Genomic DNA, 10,613 nt, shown 5'->3' with positions numbered 1-10,613 from the left:
TTTGGCTAGGTATGTATGTGAAGAATTCATCAGCTGTGCAAACGATTCGCTATGCAAATAGAAGCGCCGGCCCAAGACAAAAGATAAATGCTTTGAAAAGTCAAGAGCATACGACAACATCGAAATGCGTAACGAAGGTTGCAATGGATTCCATTGCTCTCCCATATGCGATTTACAGCGTAAACATTTTTATGCGTGTAAATGTATCTACAAATTACGAACGACGCGTGTTGAGAAATGTGAATGTGAACAAAGAATTGCGAATTTAAAGCAAATAAATTCATGCGTGCGTGTCAGAGTAACAGAGCAAAGCCGGTATGCCATCATTACGATTATTTTTGTAATAAGAATGTAAATAAAACACGTTGAAAACATGGTGCACAAAAATATAATAATCACCCATCGCCCATGTCGTCTCTTTTACGTCACCGTCATTTATTTCACAAAGTAGCAGGAAATTTTCACACTTATGCATGGCATATTCGTCGCTCAATCAAGATTTACACTGGGAAAAACTGAACATGAGTGCTCACACACTTGAGAGTGCAAACGAAGAAAAAAGAGAAAAAAGAAGAGGATAGAAGTTATGAGCGTATTGTGATTGTGATGCTTCGAATAATTTACCAAATCTTATGTATAAAAATTGTATGCATATTGTGAATTGATGGGAGAGCTGTTGTCGTACGTCTTAAGGACGACATGCAATCATTTTGCGCGACAATATCCACACATAAGTATAATCAAAGTATTTAACGATGCTTAAAACAATGCTTTTCCAACTTATCACACGTTTTTATAACACTTTTCATCCTCATTTCGGTGTTATGCTTTTCTTTTCATGCTTTTCGCATTTGTTATATTCTCCAAATGGAATATACATTGTATCTTCCTCTCATTCCAATGGCAATGGCCATTTTTGCACCCAACATTCATTCATTGTCGCACACATTTTTGGTGAATGCCTGCCGTCTTGAATAGTAAAGATCTTCTTGATTACAAACATCATCGTTTTCGGCTGCTTTTCTTGTAGAACTCCCCTATTTTTGTGCGGAAACGTAAAAAAAAATAGAACGCACGTAAAATATTTGCTCAGGCCAATGTATGCATGAACAAAATATGTATATAGTATAGTTCGCGTTTTGTGAAAGTTTCCCAAGAAACACGAATATTTGCTTCCGAATAATCCCATGAAAGCAATTCAATCACAGCATTTCTATGCTGAATATACAGACTCTCATGGGCATTATGTAAGAGTTTTTCCATTCATACACATTACACATATTTTATTCACATATAAACGCATGCCAAATACACACATACACACACGCACACATTTCGAAGTCGAAATGAGAAAATGATTCGAATTGAAATTGTTGAAAGTGAGACAAAAGATAGGAAATCAGCTGGCTTAATGTTCCATGCACGCGATTAAAATATGTATGGCAACATCGTACATACTCTAATACACATCACACCCACATAACATATTTGACATAAAGATTTCCATATAGCACGACCGTTCGGCTGCAATTTCCACGTACTGGCCGGAGATTCAATTTCAAAATCTACGTATAATGTTCGCCAACACAATTTTCATCAAACTCTGTCTCTGTATATATAAAGCTTGAAAATCCTAGAGATTCAGTGATTTTCTCTGGCTCTATTACGCTTGTCGTTTCAAATAATCACACTTCGCATAAATCCTGTATGAGTTTTCTACATGCACATGCCTATTAAAAAATTACACATAAAATACATCGCTAAAATAATATTTGAGTTAATGTTCCGAAACGACAAGAGATATGCAACGATAGAACGTTGACATTTCATGCCGTCACCACATTCACTGCCGTGCACGGCACACAACAAAATTTACATTCTCCTGCTGGTTTTTCAACGACTTTTGATACACCGTAAACAGGTGCTTGTGTTCATTTTCATTGTTCAATAACGAATAAATGACTCATTGCGATGATGTTCGAGAAAAAGTGGTGGAATGCGAGACATAAAGGTAGGTTTGTGCGAATGTGTAAGAGACAAAAACGAAAATGATTTTTGGTTTTGCCCTCATTTTGTGTGCTAATGATAAATTCGCATTTTGAGATCGGTGCATTTACTAAAATAACCGCAAAAAGGTTTACGCATATCAATGCTAGTAAGAGAGAGAGAGAGAGAAAGAGAGAGAGAGAGAGAGAGCAATGAATCAGCGCGGCTGTGTCTCGACAAACTTCTCAAATAATATTGTATGTTTCACTCTTTATGATAATAAAAGCAAACGCGAAAACGTCAATTCAATTAAATATGAAAATTCATAAGCTGAAAATCATTAGACTGCAAAATATGCGGCAACCATAGAAATACGGAGATAGCATAAGAAATAAACACATCCTCACATAAAATAGAAATAGCAACAAAACCGCCGACATTTTCGGTTGATAAAGAAGCCACAAATAAAGTTATGTCTTTACCAAAAAATCATTATTATGCATCAACCGAATTAAATGTACGGCACATTTGTTTATGCGACGTACACTGTCGACGTTTCTCAACATTGTAGATGAAAAAAAAATCGATTTTTGTGCTCGCGAGCGCACTTTATTCTTCTCGCAAAAATGACTGTGTGTCGACCAATGTGTGAAAAATGAATGCGGTGCCAAATGCGACATTAATTAACCGGAGCGTAGCGAAGAGGCAAAAATCGAATTTTATATTCGGTGGTTTTGAATAAACCGCAGAGTTTGTTTGAGCGCGTACACTTGAGTTCTAGCTTGAGTAATATATGCGTAATCAACGTCACTCAAGATTGCAAAAAAAAAAAAAAATCGATCGATCAGCAAGATAGAGGCGAATGTTCTGCTATTTATTACAAAATTGTACGAAGCGATGAGAAAAGACACAAAACGCAGACAAACAATGACAAAAAACCATCAACATGCATTTGGATGTTTTGTGTCTATACCATTCGTGTGCGCACACGAATTTGCAGTTTGAAATTTCAGCACATCAAACCTCACACACACATACACACACTCCAAACGAATGTACACCATAATAAGAACGCTCAATTCGTGTCAAAGAATAAGCGATGAATTGTGTAGCCAATAGAATAATGTTCATTCAATATTCATTAATCATTTGGTGTAGAGCGATAGCTACACTGTCTCATCTTGATAATTTTTGCGTGAATTACCTATTTATATGCGTTAGTCACGCTTCCGCTATTCTAATCGGTTGTTGTTGTTATTTGCCAAGCGACAATTTGCTATTCAATCAAAGTTGATGATGTATCGGCGACGATGGTCTTCCCAAACCGTTCGATATACTCACTGTTCTACTAGATGCATTTCTTTCGACACTTCCTAATTATTATTTGTCAAAATGAATACGACAGACAACGGTGCGTAAAACAGTGATCGCATGAAAATTGCCATCAATGACTCAACAGAGTTTGATGCATAACGTTGGAACCATAAGACTATTTATTATAATTTGAGCATCAATTATTGTTAATCAATCATTAGGAAGAATGATACGGTGATGATGTTGCTTTTTATTGCTGTTCACATTTTGAGTACGTATTTAGTGATTATCAAATGGTTTGCAATGTTTTTCCATTCGAATTTTCGCTTCGTGCAGGAAAATTTAAAGCGAAATAAAGAGGGAGAGATCAAGATAAAAAGAGAGGAATGGTCAAGTCTAAGTGCTCATAATTTATTTATGAGTAAATTTTTTTGTCTTCTGTAAAATATACATATTTATTTCGAGGGAAGAAAAAAAAAGTTTTGCGATTTATCCACTTTTTTTATGTCCATATTTAGATTGATAATGAAATAAATCGATGTTTGTGAAAGTCGTAGGAAGTTGATGATGGTGTTTATTTTGTTTACGCCACGATTGTGACCGTTTATTTTCCGAACGACCGACTTTTTTTTTTGTTCGACGAGAAAAGGCGAGAGACCATTACCAATTTGTGCAATATGTTTGTAATCAAAATGCAGTGTTATTGTTTTCACATTGATTTCCTTCCACAATCAATATTATTTACAAATTTATTGCCACCGGTTTTATTTATTCGCACCGGAAATGAAAGAGCAAACAAATGAGAGCACCATAAAAATTGTTGTCGGCTATTGCAATATTGCATCGGTGACAACTTTCATACTTACATTTGTGCAACGAACGAGGTGGATCGTGTGCATGGGGAGGTTTTATGGTGTGCCACACATACACACACAAACAGTATGCCAAGAAAAGATTATCAATTGATGAATAAATAAAGAGTGCAGAAACACATACACCGCGCGCGACACTCAAGTGTTGGAGTGAATTAACAAACGAGCATTCGACTCCATAATAAATTCGAAACTTTATTTACACATCGAGTACCTTCGTTTACTGTTTTATTTCAGTTTGATTGCATTTATGTTTGTCGTTCATTGCATTGCCCACATTCAAATCACATTGGTTCTATGTTCTCTCTCTCTTATTCGAATGAACTTAATCTAGATTCTAAAATGCAGACGGAATACATATCAAACGAAGGGTAGTGGAATCGACGGCAACGCGTGACTTTGCATTGAAACTAATGAGTTTTAGTTAATGGAGAGCACCTGGAAAACGCTGTCGAAATCAGTTTAAAAATGAGCGCGACGAAACGCAACACACACATACCGTGAACAAAGTGAGAAAAATAAATGCACGAAACATTTCCTGTATTTTTTAGATCGTTATCTGGATGACATATTTACGATTGGTTTTTTTCTCTTTCATTTGCTCCTTTGCTCTCATTTGCTTGCAAATACATATTACATAGTATTTACTGCGGCACACATAGCTTGTGTCCGTAAACGATTGGCTCCCAGTACAATTGAGCACACAATCAACAAACATCTTTCTTTTTTTTCATTTCGTACCTTTTAATTGAACGCGGGAATATTGCCATTTAACATTGTGCTTCACATACCACTTGTGTATTGTAACTGTTTTATCCAGTGTTATACTCGGTGGTAATGCTGCGCGTCACCTATTTTTGCTTCGTTCGTTTTGATTTGGTGCGAACAATGAGCTTAAACAATATAATTACAATTTCATTTTGCTTTCATGTACGGAAGGACCATTGCATGCAACATTGACGACAGCAAAAAAATTACGCTTCAAACTCACATATCAGACAGTGTATTGTGTATTGGAGTGGGGTAATTATTTCAAAAACAAAAAAAAAATCATAAATATTTGCATAAAATGAATTCAAACTCCAGTTTAGTTGATTGATATCAATTCACTGTTGCGTGATTATTGAAAAAAATAGATTGAAATAAACAAAGCATTAGAGTAAATGTACAACAACGTTGCAATGTCTATATTTATGTGATTAATTTGCACTTCGCCAACGATATGTATTTGTATATACATACACATTGGTCGACAGTTTAAAGCAAATAATCGACACACCTATTCACAATTTTAATGCGTGAAAAGCCCAACAGCATTTTGTATAAAGAACAGGCATTAAGTTTTTAATCCGTTTGTTTTTCGGTTACCACAATAATTCCGTCATTGTTTTATTAATTTTGTTTAGTGCTTTCTTTCACTTAATTGGTTTTTTTTTTTTGAAACATTTTAGTCTTTGTTGTTGTGCGGATTCGTTTCGGTTTCATTTGGTTTTGGTTTCGTTTGGTGCCATGCGCATAGTTCCCATGTTTGTATTTTAGTTCATTCCATTTATAATATTTTGCATGCTAAATCAGTAGCGAGTGAGAAGCGTAGAGGGAGACAGAGATAGAGTGAACGTATAGAAGTATGGTTGGTATTCATCTCTCTGTTCGCCATTTCTGGTTTATTGGCTTGGAATTTGTGGTGTAGAAATTTTGGAATATATAATGACTCTCTATTTCTCTCTCGCTCTCTCACTCTCTAGTCTCTATAGTATGTGTATGTGCGGTATAGATGGATTTCGAAACAATTTATATGCTTGACGTTATTTTGGATGCGGTTTGCTGAGAGTGCATCTCAAAAACATTTATTAGAATAGTTTTTACCCATTTATATTCACAATAATCACAAAATACATCGCACATTCAATCGAATATAATTCAACCCATTTGATTTATAGTTTTTGAAGTTTTATGCGGCTGCCGCATTTGCATTGTATTCGTCAGTCAAAATTTTATCCAAAAATTACGAACGAAAATGAATAAATTTGTTCTTTTTTTCTCTCTCTCTCCTCCTCGCTTCTCTCTTTCTCGCCAACCTCCGCTCTGCTCACTAAATCGTTCTTTTTTTGAACACTATATAACATTTTGAAATTCGGACTATCGAACAATTGTCCAAATATGCTCTGGTCCCCCCACAGTTCTTTGGCCATTCTCTGCCCATTCTAACATAAATTTAACTGGGAAAATAGACTGTGGCTTTCTGGCAAATGCATGTTCGTTTGTGGAAACGACGATGAAAATGGTGTACTCGTACGTTCGTATAGTTTTGAGTGCATGTGAAAGTGTATGCATCGACTTTTCAAACTTGGATAAATTTCGATAGAGTGAAATGAATTGCGCTGAATGAATTGATATATTCACATCATGAAAACTTACTACTACACCAAATCCAAATGAATATCTTGTTTTGAAAACTACTTATGGATTAAAACTTTTGATTTTCCTCAACTGAAATTGGTTTAAGCATTTTGAGCTGCAGAAACTGTAGCTACTCAGAATGATCGTGGCGCGTATTTACACATTCACTAGTTTCGCAGTGAAAAAGTGTGTGTAGCGGTGACGGCAATGTGAGAAACTAAATGAAATGGATTGCGGTTGAAACATCAATATGTATATACTTCATATATATTTTGAAATGGTAAGCTTATTCCATGCTCTCACCCTTGTGCACATCACTGCATCGAAAAAATTAAGAAACTGTTCATATGGAAGTATCAGAGATTGGTCCTCCGTTAGACATTTATAGAAGTGTTTCGCAATTCAAATTTCACATCAAAATTGCACACATCGAACACCGAGTCTGAGAGCACAGTACCGCCGAAAGACAATGCCTTTCAATCTCTGGTATATCAATTTCGATTCCAATTGTTGTTATTTGTCTCAAATGAACGATGATATCAGATTTTTGGTATTCACATTAGATCTAACAAAATTCGATCGGAGAAAATGAAATGTTGCCTCCCTTTGTTTTTATTCCCATCCCCCATCCATCCATCTTCAAAAAATAGAAAACAAATTCTCATCCGTTTCGCTCAACATTTCGAATTGCGAGCACCGAGAGTATGCCATGATGTAAATGAAGATTATCCCCAAAGTTAACCACATCAAATGAATTTTAGGATTGTGAGACAGATAGATACAGTAGTCACAAACTACTACACATTTGCTATCATCCTTTAATCCATTTTGCTTGTCTGTTTATCATCTGAAATGGAACACAGAAAACAAAACAGAAAGAAAAAAATTGTAAAATAATCGACTTAGAATCCGAGGAATTGTCCGTAATTGATATGGCGTTTCAAGTTAAAAGTAATTTATGCATTCTATTTTGGAAGATTGATTTAGCTTTAGGATCATGTGGCTTTCCACGTTCTACTCAACTCGATGTTGCTCGAGTTTTACTGCTGTTATTGCCGTTGCTAAAGCCAAGTACTTGAGCGAATCGCCCAGAGTTGCTTGTTCCTCAGCAACGTTCATCATTAATTAACAACATTTAGAGCTATTACTAGGATTAAAAGTCAGCCAAATGCCAAAATGTTAGTAGCTAGTTTAATTAGTTTTTAAACTTCACAAGATCGACTCATTCGATAACAATATAAACAAAGAGTCAACACATTTGCATTTTTTTCCTTTCTCTTCAAAATGTCCATGCACAAATGGATGTAAATGCCATCGTATTACGTAAATGCTGTTGTGGTCATTTCCTCTGTATCGTACATTCTGAATAATTTACTAAGTTTTCATCAAGTGGTCATAATTAATTAGAGTGACATTATTTTAAATTTAAGGTCCCAATGCAATGCCACCACCATAAGCATGTATATGCATTGTGTGCGGTTTTCAATTTCTTGAATTCTGTCATAGAGACGGGTCAGATAATCACATTTCCATCCAACACATGCAAACCGACAAACATGACGAATTATTTTATATATTTACGTATACATGCACGGCATGCACGGTTGAATTCCCGTTGAGACTCATTCAAACAAATTGGAAAGTGTGGTTTATTCCAAGAAGATTGAATAAAACGCTTGCCGTTGCGATTTCAAATAAAAAAAGCAGCGATGAATTCACCACAATATAATTTGGATATTTGGATTGAGATGCCAAAGATTTTCTCTTTTCATATTCTCCATCAAATGGAAGTTTGTTTGATTCGAAAAAAGAAACCATTAATTTGATTGAATTCACAACGTCTCGTCTGATTTATAGCTGAAAAACGTTTACGGTGTTCAGTTATTATATAAATCTGTTTCTTGTATACCGTAAACATAAAAAAAAATCGTATAAAAAAGTAGAAAATCAAAATGTCACTCGAAAAAAGGAAAAGTGCGAACAAACCCAAAGTATCAATCATTTACCGCAAAAATACGTTACAGATGAAATTTCAATTCAATCGTATGAATCAAAATTGAAGAGAGATTGATTTCGCATTAGCCACGAGCAGAAGATTGATTTCAAGGCCTTTTAAATCGAGAGCACCGCATTTCATCGTTAGAAAAACCAATTTTCAACCAATCCATCGTATTGCAATCTTAAAATGATGGACTAAAATGAATAGAAGTAATAACGAATCGATAAAGACATCGTTTGTACGTTGATAACGCTTCGAAGAACGTGGAACGTTTTTTTTCCCGTTAATTGAAGACCCGTTTTTTGTGTGTGCAGTTTCAACACGTTTTAATGAATATTTGATGCGAAAACATTTCTTTATTAACAAACGTGAATTTAATTTGAAGTAAAACTGCAGTTTCTCCCTTCTTTTTTCTTTTCACACAGTAAATTTCATGATATGCACAACTCGCGAAGACTTGCGATTTCATCGAAAAGTATTTGATGGTTTTTCTTTTCTCTTCATTAATTTTAATCGTTATTTATGACATTTTAATGATGATTATTGTTTGGATAACTTGCATTTGCTAAGTGAAATGGTGTATAAAAATTATACGGACGTGCAAGTTCAAACTGCAAACAGCATTCTCAATACAGACGCGCGCGTGTGAAAGAGAGAGAAATACGATAGAATTGTTTGCTGTAAGCCAAAAACTGATAATTATTACGAGCAAAGAAAAACAACGACTGCATTTCATTCGAATGGCGCAGGAAGTGATTATTGCATTTTCATTTATATTCGTATTCGTATTTATATTTATAGCTGTTTATAGTTTGAAAATGATGAGAAAAAAAAATTGGAATCTGTCGTAAAGTGAATTGTTATTACAGTTTCACGAACTTTCTGCACTCGATGGAAAACCGCATAAAGATCGGTGAAAAAAAAATCGCGCATTGATCGTGAATATATATATTTTTGCTCCCTTTATTTCGATTTCTCGCTACAGTCAAGTCGTGGTCTTTCTCTATATTTCCATTTGGTTTTGCAACTAGTTTGATTTTAGCATCGATCCCAAATGATGGCGTATGAAAGTTTTTGCAAAAGAAATGGTAAAAAGTTTCGAAATATAAATTGCAAAAGCATTTAATGCGAATGTGCATGGTGTGCAGCTATTAGCATAGTTATTCAGTTTTAAAAGCGACGACCAACCGACAACGAAACAGGGGGTGAGACAACGACAGAGAGCAAGAGAGAAAATAAGCGTCATTTGTAAGTTGAATTGAAAAGTTTCGATTGAAATAAAAGTCAAAATGCATAATGTAATGATGCAGCAGCAGCAGCAGATTCACTGCTTCAACATTTACCTGTGTTCACATTCGCACAATTCAATATATTTCATGTGCCAACACACACACTTCTCGTTTACCTGTTTGTGAATTGAATGAGAGTGTTAGAGAGAGCTTATGCGTTCGGAAATCATATCCCAATCGTCTTTGGTTGCTAATGCCATTGCTGTATTATTCTCTCGTTTTTTTCGGTGTTCTGTCACCAACTTTTCTAATACGTTTGCAATGAGCACAGTGATACTTATGTAACATGTTCGTTTTGCAGTTGGTGCTGTCTCTGCTGCGCCCTTGCCCACTTGCCACTACTAATGCTAATGTGACCAATTCGTTTTCGTTTCTATTTCACATTTGGTCTTTTTGTCTTCGTTTCGCCATATCCAATTTATTCACCATGATGGTTTACAGCGAACATTGAGCTCTTTTCGCTATGGCATTCAGTTCGGTTTTAGTTGCAACGTGCTGAGATGTACTTTACATGGATATGAATTTGTTCGCATGATACTCTATTCTATTTTTTTGGTTTATTTTTTCCCATACATTGTGTCTGTTGAGTTTTTTTTTCTTTCTCGTCTGCCATTCGTATTAGAGCCGATGATTCGGCTCCAAGTGCACACGACAAGTAACTGTGATGGCAGATGAATGGTGTTTTGTTATAAGGTTTCCCATACACGACACAATGACATTAAAATTCAACTTTAAACCTCTCTTCAACTTTAC

Source organism: Contarinia nasturtii, unplaced genomic scaffold (assembly GCF_009176525.2).
Source record: "Contarinia nasturtii isolate CC-2019 unplaced genomic scaffold, AAFC_CNas_1.1 Cnas_scaffold_695, whole genome shotgun sequence".
NCBI classification, from domain to species: Eukaryota; Metazoa; Arthropoda; class Insecta; order Diptera; family Cecidomyiidae; genus Contarinia; species Contarinia nasturtii.
Note: the sequence above shows the minus strand (reverse complement) of the source record.